We start from the raw sequence: 19,879 nt of genomic DNA on the forward strand, positions 1-19,879 counted from the left end.
CGCGCTGTGCGCGTATAAACCGGCAACTTGTTATGTGCGCGAACTTAGAACTGAAAGACACCGTCGAAAATCTCGCTCTGAAAGCCTTTTAAAATAAGCGGAACAAGTAGAATTGACTCACGTCGGCGTTCCAAGCGGGAAAGTTGCTGTTTATCTGGGAGGAATTCGCAGCTACTCGACGAGTTAGAAATTGAGGCGATAATAGCGGAGGCAGTAGTTTTCGGTTGTTTCTGCGCCCATTCGCGATTCTTTTCAAGCCGACGCTCCTTCAATTCTCGCTCGTGTTCCTCCAGCAAACGACATGCGTCCGTCCAGTAGCGAGTTAAAACTTGGAAGTCCTCGAGCTTTATTCCAGTGGACAAACATGTAGCTGTCCGTTTCCCTACACCGCCGTAGGCAACTTACTGCCTGTATAACACACCAACCCATACCTAAACAACTCAATTGCGGAGGACAGCTGACAGGGCGCATTGAGCCATGAGACTCCCACGTTTAAACCTCCTGCCAGTGCAACGGGCAGGTCATTGGTTGCGGTATGATGTCCAGCTGCGCGTGCACGCCCCCCTCCTTCCACCTCCAACCCGTGCACGCATAATCCGGCAATCTCTGGTGGAAGCATACTTAGGTGTGAAATACAGCAGCGAACATGTCGTCCAGAAAGCGTTTCAAGCTGAAGAAGAATCATGGTGGAATGTGAGGGGCAAAGGCAGCGTCTACATGTTAGGCAGCGGTGGGTTCCCGCCGTTTGTACGCCCATTCGCGCATCTGTTGATTTTCTGAAATCGTCTGATAACGCGTTGCCGCTGTTGTCAGTCGATTGCACAACTTGTGAAAGAGGCATCGATGGTGGCCTGGGGAATAGCAGTTGTGAAAGAGGGTTCAGCAATGAGCCCCGGAGCGGTTCCGAGTAAAGCGGCTACACCGGAATGAAAACTGTGGGTGGGTAACAATATACTGTTTCGCCGTAAAAAGTCACCTAACCAAAACAGGAGCGGAAGGCGAATCTGCTGCAACGAGCAAATCACACAGTGCCGCACCGTGCTGGCGATCACGATAGCTTTGACAATGCTTGCTGACGCGAATGATAAAGTGACAGCTTTTAGCGGAAGTATTACAAAGTCCCTATAAGGCTGATGACCTTATAAAAGAGAATGAAAATATTTTAGATGAAAAACAACAAAATTGAAGACATGGCTGTTCTTGCACTCAGAGTCATGGAGTGCATTTAGTGGGATCAGGAACCGAGTGAAAGCCTTTCATCATAGCGCAGAACGAGCAAGCCAGCGAGAAAAATACGCAAGGAACATACCAATGCAGCGAGTGAGCCTGCGATTGAGCTGGTACGAGTGGCAGGGCGTTAACAAACAATTATCATGCGGCAAGAGCCATGCGGACGCGGGGGAAACACGTGCTCATGTTTGCGGGTGCGTCAGCGTCCTCACGACAATTTACAGAATGGACGTGTTAGTAGGAACAAGCCGTTATGCGACTTGCAAGACATGCAGCAAATGTGATTACGATTGTTACGATTATTTAAAACTGAACGGCAATAGCATATATTTGACATCAGATGGCCCTTTCACCCGCCCCTTGCAAACTCCTGTTGACGCTATGTTAAGTAGGTTTAGTTCTGTAAAGGGAAAAGCGTAGATCATTCTCTTTTGGGTGGATGTAGATTTAAATATATATAGTGTTGGGTATAAAGTGTGGTTAATTGTTGTATTATAGGATAAACAAGATTCGCAGGCCGGCCACAAGTTGAGATTGCGCCGGGAATGCACCACACACACCAGCCCAGTATAAATTCTAGTGTCGTATCTTTCAATCTTTATCGCACTGAGGCATCAAAGACATACCCGACCTCCGCTTCATTCGCTTGTGAGGAAATAAAGGATTCGAACTAGTTAGGCACATTCCCTGACCAGTCCCGCAGGTAGCTTCAATCCCCTTCGTGCTGCTCTGAGCCAAGGCGGTGTGGTTAATAGCCTGAATACCTCTCTTCAACATATGTACTTCCTACTTGATAACCAAGTACCCTAAAGTAACTTTTACTTAAAACCTACGGTCGCGACTGCACATTTGTCTGAATGCGCCACCCCCTCTCCGTCGGCAAAGTACTTCAAACAACTGTTTTAGGGGTATTACTTTATCGAGTAATTCAAAACATTTTACGCCGAGAATCATATATCGGCTTCAACAATACTTAGACGGTTTGTGACGCTATTACTTTATTAATAAGAAGAATCACAAGTTTAAGGAAATGCTCTAATTGGCGTTTCCTTTGAGTTCTCCTCATGGAGCTCTTTCTTCAAAACAACCCCCTTATATTTGCACCTGAGGGCCTAGGGACAGCTCTAGCCCTGCAAATATTCCCATCAAGTGTCGTATAACTCACTATTGCCCTGGACTCCCTCTATAGTTCTTGTTACGTCACGTCAGAACCCCACAGCTTTTCCATTCAGTGCTGCGTATCCTTTTTTCCCAGTGCAAATGCAAGAGGTAAACCTCCACTGGCTTCTAGGGTGATGTTGTCCCTACGGAATAACGTGAGTCATGGCCTACAGTGTTTCAATCTACCTTTACTCGTAAGGAATGTTATTCCTATGATAAAGATAGTGGCAGCAGAAAGTTTTCGCCGCTTTTTGCACGTAGATGAGCCTGATTGAAGGCACCCGTGCTCTTGCCGAATTATGCCAGCTTGATCCGCCCATGGAGCATTCGTTTTGCTACTAAAGACAGTGCGAGGTGTCAGGGACTCTTACCCATTGCATATTTCCCCGTCCTCCTGTATATATGCCCGCATCCGGTTTTGTAGGTTGATATTAATGCTATGTATTGACTTCCGCTGTGCTGTGAAGTCCCTTAAGCGCTTACTTCTCACGAATTCCATTTGCGCATGGAGAGAAGCTGCGGTTGTAAGTACTTCGTCCCAAATGGTGAACCGGTTCCGCTTCCCGCCATTCTTTTATTTGGAGGTATTTCGCCTCAGCCGTGCGGGGACAGAGAATGTGCAGTTCGCCACCAATTTGTTTCAGTCGCATGCTACCACGGCGGTTAACTTCCCATCAAAATTCTTCAATTTTAGTTCCTCGATTTACTCTTTGGTTATGTTGTGTTACTATACCCTAATCATTTGAAGCCCTGGGCAATCCCTACATGAAGGTAAGTGCGACAAAGGAGAACTACCAGAACTAGCAATGCTTTAATGCGTGGCGTATTTGACATTCCATGGTGGGGCAAATTCAGTGCGCAGTTATTTGGCGGCCGCTCCTGCGGTTTGGAGGCGGCGACGGCGTCGTAACCGAGCAAGCGAAGACAGAAAGAAAATGGCGGCGGAAAGTGTGGCGAATGAGGGAGAGGGCAGTACGCTGAGGCCGTACCAGAAGTCCGGCGCCAGGGACGCCTTGGAGAAAATAAGAGATTGAGGCAATGGAGCATTCCCTTCATTGCGTGGCTCATCCGAAACACGTGATATTCGTGTGGGAGGGTCAAACAGGATGTACAACAACATGCCGGCGTCGGCGACGCGGTGTAAGATAACGGCAGAGTATCGTGCGCCGTCGTGCGTTCGCTGTTCACGTGATCACTTCCTGTGACGCAGCAGCTATGCGCAGTGACCGAAAAGGCTGCAGTTCGCGCTGCGCGAAAATTCCGCATCAGGAAGTATTGTAATTGTCGGCCATTTCTTTGCTACATTATTTCGCAGACAATTTTTTCGGCTATTTTAAAAATGATTAGGTCATGAATACTGCTGAGATAGCCTGAGCGAAACCACACCATCGTTTTAAAGGTAACCAAAAGTAAGATCATAGGACCGAAACTCCAGGTATATTGGTATAAAAATGGTTTTTTTTTTCGTTCATTCATCTAATATTGTTCCCAACAAACGTGTTTTAATGCGGTTTCGTTTTTTGGTTCCATCCTGTCCTCTGACAAAAACCAGGGGACAACATTTCACTTCTTACAGTGTTACCCGAAACATTAATACAAACCTGTTGTAAGAACAGGCGAAGGCCCATGTGAAATAATTCGCAAGCAGTTCTCGCCATATATACGTTAATGACAAGAAAAATAATTTTATTTTGTTTTCTTATGTATCAGCTGGAATGTTTGCGCTTTAATAGAAACGTATAAATGAATGAAAGAATATTTCTATCACGGTCCAATATATAGTTCCTCTATTCTGAAGTCGTAAACTTATATCAATACGTACCGCAGAAGTCGTAAACTTGCGCCACAAAACAGGCCGCATATTCAAAACATGGTAATATGTACTTCCGCATCCTTGAAGTTGTAACGGCTTATAAAAGCTGTTTATTCATACAAATTATCAGCACAAAATCGAAAAAAAAGTGGACGCTCTTCCACTCAACGTGAAGCTACCGAAAGTGGGGAGCAGTGATTCATCAGCGTTTCCCTTGCGTTATTCTTGTGAGTACCTTACGTTGAGCTTCTGGTTATTCGTGTAATACTTTTGTAGTTCTGTGGTTTTCTTGTATTGTTGTGTGTTTTGCTTGTCTTTTGGTGTGTGTCGCTTTTTTGTGTGTCTATCATGCTTTTTCTGCCCGTTTCGCCTGAGCTTCATTAACGCGGGATGCACTCCCCTACGCTGTTGTTGAACCTTCACTGCTGCCTGAAAAAGATGGGTATTTTGCTTTCTTCGTTGACTCTTAGCTTCTGCTTTACGTTGTGGCACGGACGAATCTCCCCTCCAGGGTTGCTGTATTTCGCGAGCAAGCGCCGGCTGTCGCTAGACCCGTGCCAACTGTTCGGCGCCCATGCCGGCAAAGACCGGCTCTTTGTTAACCGGGTCTATTCCGAGAGGCAGTGCCTCTTGACTAGTTTTCGTTTCACACTGGGCGAGAGATGCCCAGTAACAGTGGAGGGCTGACATCCTAGACCCATAAAGTGCTCCGCACTTAAAAAACAAACACACTCTTGGCGCAGTTGTCACGAATACCGCTTCGGAAGCACTGGCTTGTGGGATTCATCTTATAGCTTACCGGCGCCTTCCGTGCTTTAATGTATGCGAAACAAGTGGGCACTCCAGCGCGCTCTGCACGCATGCCTAAACACTGGAACATGGGTTTGATACCGGTAAGGGCATTTCAAACTTACGAAGGGAATACGTACCAGCATGTTGTAATCCCCTGAACAGCTACAATATGCAAATAATGTTGTGGCGCAGCTAGAATGACCAGCACGAACGTGCCCTTATAAGTTTAGGAGTTACGATTTTTTATCTTGCGCTCTGCCTCTGTGCAGCAGCATAGCTTTCTTTGGATAACAACATCCGAGGCAACTTCCGGAGCTTGAGCTACTTTCATGGGTGAAAGTATTCATTGGTTTTTTTGTGCAGCTGAAGATATCTGAAGTTGGCCTCACTGCAGAGCGAAGGGGCTTCAAAATGGTGCAACAATGTTGAACGTCAGCTGTACCGCAAATATTGAGAGCCCCATTCTGATAACCGATCTGCAAATATTTGAACGAGGGGCGCTAAAAGCAGACCATTGTTATTTCACATCTGGATTATCGGCACGCAGATATATTGAGGGTGCGCGAAGTAGGCAACTGCCTTAATAAAGTTGCATCGCTGCGTCCGTGCTACGCGAAGTAGTCTGTTTAGTTTTTCACCCCACCGGCCAAACCCCTGCCGCTCACTATGCAGCCAGAGTCACTATCAATAATTAACAGTTAATCTGGCTGGTCAGTGAGCGGGAAAGCCTTGGCTGGTTGGGTGAAACTCTAGACGAACTGCGCCCATACAGGACGGCCGTCATGACGTTACTCCATTAAGGCTGTTGCCACTAAACATCGTCATTTAAGTGATGCCACGTTTGGTTTTTAAGAGCTGATTAGTTTGGAAGTGAACGGTTAACTCTGCACCATATATATCGTGAATTTCGGATACAGAAGTACCTCTTGGTGTGAAACGCATAGTTCTTTCTATTTCACAGCGCAGTTCGTTATTTCGGTCTCTTTCTAGCTTTTCCTGTCTCTTTCTTGTGTCATTCCTTCGCTCTTACTGTAAATGGAACACCGATGAGTTGATATGTAGAACGTAGAAAAAACTTTGTCAACAGGAATACAGGAGGAGATTGCTTAAGCAAGATATTTCGAAATGGTGGCTGCTTGGGCGCTTCAATGCGCTGAAGCTTTAAATGCAAGAGTCCAAGAACCAGTTTCCTCTTGTCACAATTAAATTACTCAATATCTGACGAAGAATTCGCGTTCTCACAGCCTCAATATAGATTTTAGTTCTGTTTTGTTCGTACGACAAAGCAGCAGATACAGCCTTGAAGCAGGGCGTGTGACTGCCACAGCCAAGCATGTTTGTTTTCCTACAGAAGCATTGCACGGTTCAAGACGAAATAAAATGTCACGCACGTGCCGTCGTGATTATAAAAAAACATTCCACATACGCAAACAAAGACAACGACAACGACACCGAGCAGAGCTGAAATAGACGACTGGCGTACGAACAGTCGTTCTTGCTTTACGCGCAAAGCTGGTAAAACAAGCTCCGTGCGGATCGCCCTTTTTTTACCCGATTGTTCCCCCTTCTGGACAAGGTTTTTCTGCATGTGTAATGATGGCTGGGCAAACAGCGCTCCAGATTAAAAGCAGACAGAGTCTTTCTATTCCCCAGTCGTCCACTACCATGCATCTCCGCTCCTCCTTCGCTCCCATCCGGTCGGCCACCGGTAAAAGGCGAACCACCGACAAGAGCGCAAGGCCACCCTGCGGGCTTGTCGACTCTACGAAAGCGGGCAATTTCCCGTCCCTGATGAAAAACGCCCAAGAAAAGTAGTTCTGCAAAGGTTCAGGGCATGGACTGCATGAGTGGAGGGAGACCCCAGACCACACCAACTCCGCGGTCTCTTATTTTGGTGGCGAATAATGCGAAACGTCCGGAAGAGAAGGGGTGCTTGCAGCGTTTCTGGCCAGCCGGTGCCGTCGCGAGTTGATTACACCTGAAGAATCGACCCGTCGTGCACCCTCGTGGCCCGGCTCCCGGTGTTTCCAGGCACACGGCGCGCAAAAAGGAAGGCACGTTGGCATCAAAAGGGGGAAAAAAAGAGGTGCACGAAAGGAAGACTCACTGTACAAGGTAGGCGGGAGCTGGGCCTCCTGGAAGAAGAAGAAAAAAAACGGCATTACGTCATCAACGTCTCACTGATGACGGGTGAGCACCTTTTCGGGCTGAGAAGATAGAAAGACACGTCGGGAACGGGGGCGTTAGGTGGTCCGTCACGTAACGTGAAAGGAGGAGAGATGGGGATGGAAGGGCTGCGCATCCACATCGCGTGTGCGTCTGAAGGTAGGAGGAGGAGAAAGTGTGGGGAGGTGTGGTGAAGGCGAAAGTAGCAAAAGAGAAGACGGCAAGCGAACGATCGATGATCGCAGTCGTGCTGGAAAGACTGCCTCGAGCGAAAAGCACTGGCAAGAGAGGGAAAAAAAGAACTAGGTTAAGGTAGTAAGCGTTAGCTGTGGATGGGCTACCGCTAATCTTGCTCGTATTAACGGGCGAGTGTTTTTTTTTTTTTTAATATGTCGGTGCAAAAATATCTTTGCTACGTTTAGAAGCTTGCGTGGGGCGAGAACCTTCCGGCTCGTCTCTCACACTACAACGATTAACGCTTCACATGGCTGATGAGAAGAATATTTTGAGCCGAGGTCAACGCTTCGAGGCGGGTGGGCTGATACAAGTGGCAAAACCAAAAAGTAATAGAAAAGGAGGCTACCGAAAGAGTCCACCTAGGAGGGGCCAACCAGTCGTACTTAATAAATCTCGCGAATGAAATTACACTTCTCAAATATGCTCTTTTGCACTCAGTGCTCACAGCTGGAAAAGAAGTGGTAATGGCGACCGAAATGGTATACCCCAAAGAGTATACCCGCAAAACAAACCGAGCTTGAAAGGAAGTTTACAAAGTTTATGCGGAACCACACGGAACATGCTCCAAGCATAGCAACATTGACTATCAATTCTATTTTGTTAATGTAGCCTTACTCACCTCGGGGTCCAAACTCATCCAACCCGCGGGGCCTTTTCCACGCGAAATCACAAGAAGCCTGCCTCGACCTACTTCGCCTGCACGCGTTCACTCGGCGATAGCTCATTTGTGAAAGGTTAATTGGGAGTCCTCTCGTATCTTCCGGTTGAAAATCCTCTTGCGCTAAGGCTGATCCGCAGCATAGAGAGGAGTCGGCGTGTGTACGCGACAGGTTGACGTTAGGCATAACGACAAGCTATGATAATAAGTCGTCAGTCCGTACCCGCAGCTCAACTTAATTTGTATGATGCTGCTGGGAGCGTCGTGATCTAATTTAAGGGTACCTAAAGTTACGTCCAAAGATGGGACGTGAGGTCTAACGTCACATTTCAGGTATAACGTTGCGAACAATTTCCTATTTAGAAGTACTAATTGTACCTACCGATTGTGCTTGACGGGGGGGGGGGGGGGGGGGGGGGAGGGCGGGAGGGGGGTGCCAGTTTACGTCCGAAAATTCAAAACACTAGACGGTTGTCCTAAGCTACGGCGTATACACGACAGGTGTTGCTGCTCTAGCAAAGTGACGCCGACCCGGGCGCTATATTGACAAACCTGGCCGCCTTTAGGAGCACTGACTATCGCCTTCTACTGATCCGCTGAGAACACCCTTCCCAGTCCTTTTAGCAACTTCTAAACTGCCTCTTCAGCTCGGCTTCAGTAAAGTAAGGGGGGTCTTGCATTTTCACGCAAGAGACCCGAATTAGAGCCCCAGTGATTTCTATTTTGTTTTTTAAGAGTCTTTTTTTTTTCTGCAAAACGTTCTGCGAAGTTCACTGCACGAATTCTTGCCGAAACCAAGGAGAATTCGGTTTATTATTGGTGTCCTTACCCTACCGACACATTTAATTTCTAGCACGACGCGAAAAAAAAAAAAAATTGGCCACCTTCGGAATTGCGAAGTGAAGAGTAAGGAAACAGCGGAGCTGGCGTTCTTCACTGGATTTAAATCCAAATTGCTAAAACCTGTTGCGGAGGTCCACTTCAACTCAGCCAAAATACAAAGCCAACGACCGCGCACCGAACAAAAAGGAAATGCTGAGCCGCCTGAGTGCGATGATAGCGCAGTCGGGTAGACGCCTGCTTTATAACGCGAGGGACCTAGGTTCGATTCAGACCACAGGAACCGTTTTAAGTGCGGGTCACTTTATGGGCTCGTCTTGTCGTCGTAGCTCGCTACCGGTCGATGTCAAGCGACTGCCACAATCAAACAGCGCAGCGAGATAACGGACCCAAGTAGGGCCTAGTGTACGTCGTCAAGGGGTCACGCTGAGACTTTCAGAACCACGCGGTTTAAATAGTCATAACCGCTCGAACCTCGTGAGTTGCTGGCGCTTGTCATACATCTCGCCGTTGTTTAGCGCAAAGAAAACTGCAGGTACATTTCAGGCAAAATCTGTGTATATAACCGGCAGTCCCCGCGTTCATTTAGTTGGGAACGCTCGTTGGGTTGGTTTTAACGAAATTAAGCTAAAAAAGCGGTGGCGCAAGAAATAAACGGCGCGTTCGAAATGACGCAGCAAGGCCCCAGCCGCGAAAGAAAAAAAGGCGTGTTCGAAATGACGCATAACAGCTCCAGCATACCAAAATAAAGGAAGCACAAAAAGAACAGAACTCCCGCTGGGGCAGTTTCTAGCAGGGGGGGGGGGGGGGGAGCACTGGGACGACGGGAAATTTGAATTGCATATTCATCCAAAGAGCAGTGAGACAGGGTGGTGAAGAGCGTGATGAGCGGTAGCAGTGAGCGGATAACGGGACCACCACCCGTTATGGCGAATTACTGCTCTGGGCTTCCGAAAGCTTTCCCATTGAGTGGAAGGGCTTTAATTTGTTTCCTTGAAGCGCGCTCTCCTCGCACGCGCGGGCCAGCCCCTTGCCTCCTCGCTACTTTTTCTCACATCTCTTTGAATGGAATTTTTCTTATCTCCACTTTGCTGCGCCACGTTCTGATCGGCGCTGGCACGGATGGAACTCAAGCTAATAAAGATCCCATGTTAAAAGATACGGACCTCGGACAGCCAGGTTTGCCAAATACGCGTCACAGGACGTGCTTTGCTTGGCAGAGTAATAGCACGTACCCGCGGAGGTCCATTGAACGACGCTTCGATTTATTAGTAGAAATGAAAGAACTTGTAGTAGCTCATCAACTTAAGGCAGAACGAGCTGGTGAATTACTTAACGACATACTTCTGATAAATTTTTTCGACCCCGCCAACACCTCATCGTCCTTGACAGTACCTGGCTTAGTTCCTAGGATGAAGAAGATTTCATTTTTACTTAAAGTGTTGGGATATTTTTCCATGCTATATTTCGTCGCTTGCGCGAAGAGCTATTCTGGAGAGGTAGAGGATTAAATAACCGTTAATAAAGGCTCTGGCATTGTTCGACGACTGAAGATCATAAATGCCGATGTGGGCTTGGAAGCGCGAACATTAGGCGATGCCACATCCTTGTTCGGACCGACATTTTTATGCTTCCCCCGCTGAGACTGGTCCCCCACTTTCACGATAAGGTGATTAAGACAAGTTCGTAATTCCTTTCCGGCATAGTGCACTCGCTGCTTCCCCCTGGTCGACGCCAAGATACGCCTTGTATTCCCCGTAACAATGCTTGTGTTGATAAAAAAATAGCCATTTTTTTGGAAGATTAAGCTTCGTATTTTGACTACACTCCGACTTCTGTCAGGGCTAGTTGCGAAATTTCCTGATGACGAATCCCAAAACGTGGGCTCTGGCAAACTGCAGTCTCAGTTTCCAATATTGTTTTTTTGTGGAATGCGTGCAATGCTGTCAGACAATATTTCCCGTGGTAGGCCAAAAACCCGGCGCCCCCGGCACGCAGGCTGCAAACCACTAAAATCCATTTAACAGATGATAAAAACACATGATACACAGAAAAAAAAGAATACATGAAGCTAAGTGAATGATTAAAGAAGAAAAAGAAACAGAGCAAGTCATTAGAAATTGAATAACGTATTAAAGAAGCTCTAGTGAACAAAGTCAAGTAACCGAAGAGAGAGAAATAGAGAGAGACAGAGAGAGAGAGAGAGGGGAGAGAACGAGAGAGAGAGAAATAGATGGAGATAGAGGGAGAGGGAGAGAAAGAAAGAGGGAAAGAGAGAGGGAGAGAGAGGGAGAGGGAGACAGAGAGACAGAGAGAAAGTGTGTTTGAGAGAGAATAAATCTTATTACGAGCGTAGAAGTGTGGGCTAGGGCTCCGAGTTCAGGGCTCCATTAGAGAATACCGCGGCAACAGCCCGTTCCACCAGCGGAAGCTGTGAGTCAGGACAGGAGCTCACAGCTTCTCCCACTGGTCATGGGAAAGGTGCGGGATTCTAAGAATCCTAGGGTGTCCGGGGTAACGCAGAATTTACACAGCGGAGTGTACGGCGTAGGTTGAAGTGGGTGGAGTTTGGTCGGGCGAGGAAAGTTGTTTTTTTGGAGGAGCCGGAGACAGTGCTCCTGGCGCTTCGCTAGCGATTCGTTCACGGGAGGATAGGTCCTTTTGTCGTGCTTGCAATACTTCGTTTTTTCTTGATAATTTTGAGCAGCAGATGTGCGGTCTCTACCCAAGGCAACACCCTCGTGTTGCATGGTGGGCTATATCCTGGGGAATTTCGTGGCAGTTCGTGTTGTCCTCGAGGGTCGGCTGGGCTGGTGTCCAATCACAACCTTTCTCTCGTGTAACTTCTTAACTTCTGGAGCGAGATATCAAGCCGTCTTGGATATTCTCCGAGTAAGAAACTTCTTGCAGGCGTGTTATGCGTGTCGATCGCGAATCTTCATCACAACCACCGCCGGGTAGCTCCAGCTGACGCAATCACGACCTAGTGATTTCGTCGCGGTCTTCTATACAAATACGCGTGTTAGAGACATACTGAAACTTACATAAGTAACTTGAGCATGCGGGTTACCAAAGTACAATTAGGCGAGTAGCAAAGTTCTCTCCCGCTAAATACCCGCTTATCTTGGTGATGCAAATGCCCCCCCGTTCCGAATTGTAGTAACGCCAGAATACGAAGTGAGGCAAAGGGATAAGGGCAGTAATAATAATGAGACGCCGAGTTCTTCAATTGAACAGAACTTTTAAGTAATAACTACGAGATGGGAACTTTCTACATGTCTTTGCAATTTTGAACAACTTAAAGAATCCGAGCAGCTGGGTGTTCTTATGCCAGGATACCCTGTGCAGCTCACCACACCAGCTGGTTCCGGTTTTCGCTATCCCTGCATGTCCGAGCTGGTCAGCGCACATTTGAACTGCTCGGGGTTATGTGAGCGGAGGGTTGAGCGGTTATATGGACACATTTGACCGTGTCTCCTCAGCTATCTCGGTTTTTTTTCCCCTGTGTGAAATGTTACCGAGTAGGAAATGAATCATCTAACATTATGTATGTATGTCTTGTGTTTGCACTTCTTTGCTGCTAGTTGACGGTGGCGGGAGCTCTGTCAAGCTGCTTTATTGCAGTCTTTTTTGCGGCCGCCATTGTTTTCACCATTTTTCACCTGGTGTATTGTTTTGGTGAAAATAAACAAATTGAAATTGAAGGTGACGGGTAGTTTAATGACTAGTCCGACACAATTGAAGCCTGAGAAGCCACAGCCAATTCTCAAATGTGGCTCATGAGGGAAGTCTTTATTAATTCCCGATGTAACATATTTGCACAAGGCATGAGGTTCTTGCATATGCGAGAATACCCGAAATTATTTTACGTATTTTTCAATTGTAGTCCCTATAGGCGCTCGTAAATCGATATTTAGAAGATTAACTTGTTTACCTTTCGTAGGAGTGTAGCCCAGCCAGGAATACGTGCTCATCACGTGTGCGGCCTCCCGCCTGTGATGACTGCGTATACATAAATTCGTGTAGCGCAAAAAACACACGCACACAGAAAGAGGTGACGTGCAGGGGTGCTTATCTGATTATGAGATATACGGCACCGCCGCTACGCAGGGTATGAGACGCGCCGTAGTGGAGGGCACCGGCTTAATTTTGATCACCTCGGGATATTTAACGTGCGACGAAATCTTGAACACACGGGTGCTTTGGCTTTTCACCGCCATAACAAAAGGGACCGGCGTGGCCGGCAATCGAACCCGCGTCGTTGGGCTCAGGAACACAAGTGCTAACTTACAAATGTTCTATGCTTGTTCGCGTCTCCTTTTTTCTGCTTGTCCGTTTTAAAGACTATAGTCTTTCTTGGGCTACTGAAACGCAGAAATTTTGGTCTGTCTGTCTGTCTGTCTGTTTGTCTGTCTGTCTGTGACTCGATTCAGCCGCCCGGTCAAAGTGAATCAAAAGCCGCGCAATAGACTTGTATACTCACAGTCAAGCCTAAACATCTAAGACCGGTGTCAATGTTCATACTTGTCAAAATTGTTGAGCAAGAACAAGACATAGCGCAAATATAAGACAGAAAATTAACACATAAGGGATATTTGCAGTGTTCTTTTATACAAAATTACAGATGCCTGATTTTTGCCAAACGAAATACTATATCTACTGCAGAAAAAAATGATCACTCCGTCGCCTGCTGCCGCCCGCGCCACTATAGCTTCTGGCAGCGTTTTAAGAAATCAAGCGGCAACAGTTACGGCGAAAGGTTCCGCTTGATAGGTTCCGCGTTCTGCTTGGAACGCACGTGGAGTGGGGCAACGTTTTTCTATAAACGTTGAAGTAGGGCGCCTCGTTCACGCGCGTCTCCGCCGTACGGCAGCGCCGGCATCGAGGCACCCGACTTGGAGCAGTTGAACGCGGTATGTTTAAATTTACTTGAGCAAACCTTTAGCGTGTTTACCTTGGGAGGAACGCGACGCAAGAGCAAAATCATAAAAGGTGAGCGGGAAAGGGAATAGAGGCATTTGCTTGGCAAATGTCAACAAATACTACGGTCTTTTTTCACATTTCCAACCAAAGGAGCAGATACGCGGCCAATGTTTTCGCTACAACAAGTTATGAAACCCCGCATACCAACCAGCACAAACCGAAACTGTTCTAAGCAGACTTGTTTCGATATCTTGCGCCTGTAGATGGCGCTGCGAATGCAATGAATGTCCGGGGAGGGCGAACAAGAAAAGAGGACATGCGCATGCGCATCGGCTAGGGTTGGAGAGTGAAGTGAAGGCTGGGTGGCACCACACCACAGGAAGGCTATCGGGACGCACAAATTATTATTTAGGCATCAGAGAGGCTTTCGGGTGTTATTTTACACCCTTCTTGGAAGGAAGTGTTGCCAATCAACTTAATGTGCGCCGCAATGGCCTACTTCTAAATTACAGCCGGTCACGTTCTGGTGTACGGAGCCGCGATTGATCGGCTACCTCGGCAATGTTATCCATGCGAAATTGGACACGGACCCGAAATTCCTGAAACGTGAAAAAAAAAAGAACACGAAGAATTCCAAATTCACGTTTCATGAGTGCCATTAACAGCTGGGCTATGAAGCGCGTACTGTTCAAGGATGCTGCATTGATTGTCAGCACCCGATTTTTTTTTCCAGGGCATGTGGCATTAGCGTTTCTGTTTTTCTACTCCAGCAAAAGACTGGCTTAAGTCCGGACGTACGTTTAGATATTTCGGCAGCCTAAGATGATTGTAGACGTTCGCCCTTTGAAATGCTCGCTAAGAAAAAAACAAATCAGAGGAATTTCTTCCAATTTATATTTCCTCGCTAAAGAAATCAAGGGAATATCTTCGAATTTAACTTTCAAATTTATCGAAAAATTGCAACAGTATGTATACAATGAGTAGAATATACAGGAGGAAGTCCCAAGGTTGCGAAACCACAGGAGAAACACCTTCTGTTTAAATTCCTTGTTTCCGTTGCATTTTCCGCAACGCGAAAAACATGCAAGAAAAATACAAATCCTACACAGCAAATAATAAATGCTGGCTGCTACGAAATAGGCACAAGACCTAGAATTATCGCTAGCCATTCACACCTGAGCGCGGGGTTGGACTGCGAATGGACCACCCACAAAACATGTTGGCACTATAGACTTACACGGGACACGAACGCTTTGAGAGCAACAATCAGCGAATGAACTGAAGTACGACCTACGATTATCTCCTATTTATCCTGGGGCTGACACCTTTGTAGCTGTTGTCATACGTCTACTGCATGCTGAAGTTTTCGGGGAGAGTTGTTCGGTTTTCCTACGAAAAATTAGGAGGTAAGACAGCCAAACGGTTCCCAACGCAGCGTGTTTTTCTTTTTTTTTATAGTAAAATAGTAAAATAAGCTGCGCTGGCTGCATGTCATCGAACCTTACGTAACGGCTTTGGTATATTTTATAGCGACGCTGTTAGTCCCTCTTTGGCCGGGTTCTTTAGCTGGCCAGCGGGTGCTGAAAGGAGGTGGAAGCAGGAGGGATGCGGCGACGAAGGGAATGAACGCGGCCCCGCCCCCTTCCCCCCCTTCCCCCAGGGCAAGAAAGCAAAAACAGAAAAAAGACAAGAAATCGAAAAAAGAAAGAACGCGGCACAGCCACTTACGCCAGGCCTACCCAATGCCGGGAGAACCCCACGAGAGAATCCTAAACACGAAATACCGCTTCTTTCCCAGACGTTTGATTGAGTGCTGTGCCCCAGGAGGACGGCTCACCTGCCGAAACGCAATCCCGTCGAAAGACAGTTTTTTTGCGCCGCGACTACCGTTGCGGGCGGAGAATGCTCCGCCTCACACGCACCGGTGGGAATTTTGGGAATGAAGGGGCAAGTCACTCGCGCACCCAGGAACGTTGAAACCACGAAGTACGTGCTCACCACAGGGCCTTTCTCGTGACGGTTGGGGCGAAATGAATATCTTCCAGCGTGCACTCCTTTGCATCAATTGATCTTGCTGTTGGTTTGGTGCGGTGTATCAACATCTTCGCTGGCCATACACTTTCTGTAGAAAAAAAAGGCACAGCTTGCACTAGTGGTGCAAAGCTGGAGAAACCGCAGGGCTGGGGGTATACCAACTTTTTCCCACGCTGACAGCGGATCCCAGGAGGAGGGGAGCAGCCGGACCTTAGCGGTGCAAAGCTGTTTTCAACGGCACTGTAGAGCAAATGCGATTAAAGTATATACACTACTTTATTCACTATCTATTGTCGTCATCCTTTTCATCGTCGTCTTCCGACGCCACAGCCGCGTACCGCCAATAATCTTGTAGCTCGTCCTCGCCTCGGTAGACCTCCACTCCTTCGTCAGCTGGTCCGGTGGCTGGTTGGTTGGTTGGAGCCATAACAAGAATAGCACGTACCCACTCTGGGGTATTGGCCAAGACTGATGGCGGTTTCAGTGTTGAAGAAGTTTATGAATTAGTTTCAAACTAAGCGGAAATAGGGTACAGTGATGCTAACAATTTTCAAACCAAAAAAGAAATTCAATACTGCTGTAACAACAGGTATTTAAATAAATAATTAAAAATTGGTTGATGCGATTGATTAACGAGGCAAGCGACTGGATTCGGCAATAAAAGAGTGATGAGCGCGACAAAAATTCCAGTTGCACCAACCAAGCCCGACTGCCCCAAATGACAATAAATTAGGCACGCACATGGCGAGAGGGGAACCTCCAGGTAACGATTTCGGAGGGAGAAGAACTGCCGGTAAGACAACAGGAAGTGGTCAATTGTTTCTTCCTTTTTACAGAAGCCGCACATGGCAGATGACGCTATGCAGGCGCGGTTTAGATAAAAATTCAAATTAGGAATTCGGCAGCGAAAGCAAGTCAGTGTGACCTCGCACAGTCGAGACTGCGCAAACTGTCTCCACGTGTGGATTGTGAAGGTATGACCTGGCAGATTAATCGTCATTGTCTTCGGCGCAGCGTTACACGACGACGATGGCAACGACGAAGGCGGGAGCTCTTCATGTGGCGTAGGCCCACGCGCAAGCCTGGATGACACTGAGCGGTCGCCGTGAGGCAAATGATCACTTGCCGTTGGCAGTTCTTTTTTTATGCAGAAATGCATTAGAGCCGGGAGTTGTCTTGCGTACGTTGGCCGGCGTCCGCAGCGCGTCTGATGATGATTGTGGCATGATGCCCCTAGGGATTGGCCAACCAAACAATCCATCACGAGATAGCTTCGCGTTCAACCACCATCGTCATTTTCCCGTAGGGGAACCGCTGAAGAAGAAGAAGGAGAAGAAGACAAGGCTGCGAAGAGGAGGGCTGCGTGAGTTTTGGCTACCGTTATCCTCCTCGGCCGGCGCATCTTCCCGATCTGAACCCGGTCGAAGTGGTACCCGACGACTTTGACGTGAACGATCCTCTGCAGTTGGCGGTTGCGCTCAACGCGGTCTCGAAGACGCTTCTCTATAACGAAGCGGAAATGACGGGTGTGGGAAAAGAAAAAAATAAATGATTACGCTCACGCTCCCGCCTCTCTCTTCGCCATTAATCGCATCACACTCATCGGTGCACCCAATGCATTTCTGCATCCACACAATCCCCCTCGGGGAGGTGCGGGGGAATTTTTTGCTAAAGCCACTGTTCGAAGGTCTTGCCCGCAGGCCACTGACATCCTTTTGGGTAACTTTGTTCGCGTTTCTTGATTAAGGTCAGCGTGGCTGTTAAGGTACCGTGGCACAGCCATGATTCACTCGTATACGGCCAAGAAAAGGCTGGGCCATGGCCCATTCTTCCTTGTCCGCGGCAAGTGCCCAATTCCCCAGACATCAGTACCCGAAACAATACGGATTGCAGGAGATATCCATGTCCTTAGCCGTTAAACACTTCTCATCTAACAAACAATTTCCCGCTTGCAAATACCGAACTGCAGTGTTACGCCATTCCGCTCCTCTCACGGGGCAGGTTGGAATCGTCGCGTAAATGCAATAACCCCTGGAATTGGATGCCGCATTTTGTTGTGTGCCACGCGTTCCAGTTTGGCACCTTATGCATAACATATAGCAGCCGGCAGTGGCCCATTAGACGGAACCGTCTTGGCCAGCTCCGGTATCCTATTACCGTGTTTGCACAATCCTAACGCGCACCTTTTTAAAGCTAGCTTGCTACCTCTACCAGCCGACGGTTCTTCCTGGGCATGCGGGACAAGAAACTCCCAACGCGGCTGCGGAGGGAAGGGCGGTTTTCACTCACGGAGCACAGTGTAGATGGCGCGGAAAATTTACCCAGCGTTCCCCGTGCGCTCACGCCGGCAGGCGCATCGGCACGACTTGGCTTTGTCGTCTGCTTTAGCGACGGTTCTTTTGGGCCTGTTTAGGCGGAGCTTCAGTAGCATTAACCGCTTCTTTCGCATGGGTTTACAGGGCGCGAAAACAAAATGTATAGACCACACACAGACATCTGGCCACTACATAAACTTTGTCTTTTGCTCATTACTTGCCATGGATCAGACTCCGTTTTATAAATTGGTGAACACCAATTTGGTTGTGTTCTAACAGGTATTACAAAAGGCGAAAGGGGCAACTGGTTCTGATAAATAGCGATTCTAAGAGTTCCCCCAGCTTTCTCATAATTGTCAAACTTATTAAACAAAGATGTTTAAATTTGTATAAATAGGAATCAATAAGCTCACATGCCGAATTGTTTCGGTGTCCGCGCTTGTGCCGCGCGGTGATGTAGCCCCGACCTAGAACATCAGGATGGCTAGGTTACGCTGTCTCCCCCCTCTCGTAATGCTCCTCGCTGTTTTCTTTCTTCCGACGCACTTCCTGCCTACAGCGGCGGCGTCCACCGCTCTAGCCCGGCCGTGGCCGACACTTCTCCGTTCGGGAGGCCGCCGCTGCGAATTCTAGGTAAAGCAGGCAGAATCACTGGTTTCACTTTTTGTAGAGCCAGGTTAGTGAATTCAAGTGACGTCCCTGGGCAATTGTTGTGGGCGTCTTTTACAGCTTTGCCTTCCAACCACCTTCACAGCGTGGATTGGAGTAAAAGTTCTATTTTGTTAAAAGTAGCCTTCAAATTTATTTTCGCGTTGCAACGGAGCTCAAAACCAAAGTCGGCTTAAAGGCAATCAGCAGCACTGCGATAACTTCCCTGAAAATCTAACTGAATCCCATGCAAAATATTCCTCACATATTTGGGGAGTACATTTTGCTCTACCCATTCCTGAGTGAGCATACCCCCAGGCATCCATCGCCTAACCCGGCACTTGGAAATCGCTGGCTATCGAGCCTTCACTTTTCTTATTGCCTCACTGCATGCACCGAGCCGGATGCAGTGTACCACGCACGTTGTGTCTCACTGCACTGTATTTAATTCTAAATGTCTGGAACGAGTAGTATAAACTGGAGAGTCTGCAACTTTTCCCGAACTCAGACGGCATTATCCTCCCTCGTGGAGGGGCCCACGACGTTCACTTCTAAGACAGCAACGGTCCCCAAGCTTTGTCGGACCGCAACCCCTTCTCGCGCATCACGTTACCTAGATTCCCTTTTTAAATAAAAGGTACTTCCCTCTTGCTCCTGAAGTGGTTCGATAGAATACAATATGGTATTCATGTTCTGTACACAAGCACTAATGATTCCGCATTAATCTGGAGCCGTCGCCAGATACCTGGGCGCCTGGGTTGAAGACTGTGTTTCCAGGAGTGAATCTGTGCACATTGAGCGGGTGCAGTGCGGTGCGTGCTCGCATTCATTGCACAACCGCATGAGCCACGCTTCGCTACGTACGAGGGACACACATATCCGGTTTAATCAACACCGCTGAAACTCTTGAGTGTACGTCTTATACCACTGTCCGTTTCGTCAATGCATATACGGTGTTTAATTTACGGCGGTGGGCAGCGTGAGATAAAAGTGAAAGAGTGGACGTGCCGGCGGATGTCAATAAGATGGAGACGCATCGCACCATCGATGCATCGATCATGA

At 47.8% G+C, this 19,879-nt stretch overlaps 1 protein-coding gene across 2 annotated transcripts in view; it reads right to left on the bottom strand.

Annotated features, from left to right (window-relative positions):
* Epac (Exchange protein directly activated by cAMP) overlaps positions 1 to 19,879 on the bottom strand; it is an 841,204-nt gene that overhangs the window by 568,227 nt on the left and 253,098 nt on the right. For both annotated transcript variants that reach the window (XM_077698340.1, XM_077698341.1), the window contains exon 3: positions 7,104 to 7,131. The gene's annotated coding sequence lies outside the window, so the exon portion shown is untranslated. The remainder of the gene's footprint in view (positions 1 to 7,103; positions 7,132 to 19,879) is intronic.

This window comes from Haemaphysalis longicornis, unplaced genomic scaffold, assembly GCF_048455015.1.
Source record: "Haemaphysalis longicornis isolate Haplotype H1 unplaced genomic scaffold, Haemaphysalis longicornis Haplotype H1 scaffold_2, whole genome shotgun sequence".
NCBI classification, from domain to species: Eukaryota; Metazoa; Arthropoda; class Arachnida; order Ixodida; family Ixodidae; genus Haemaphysalis; species Haemaphysalis longicornis.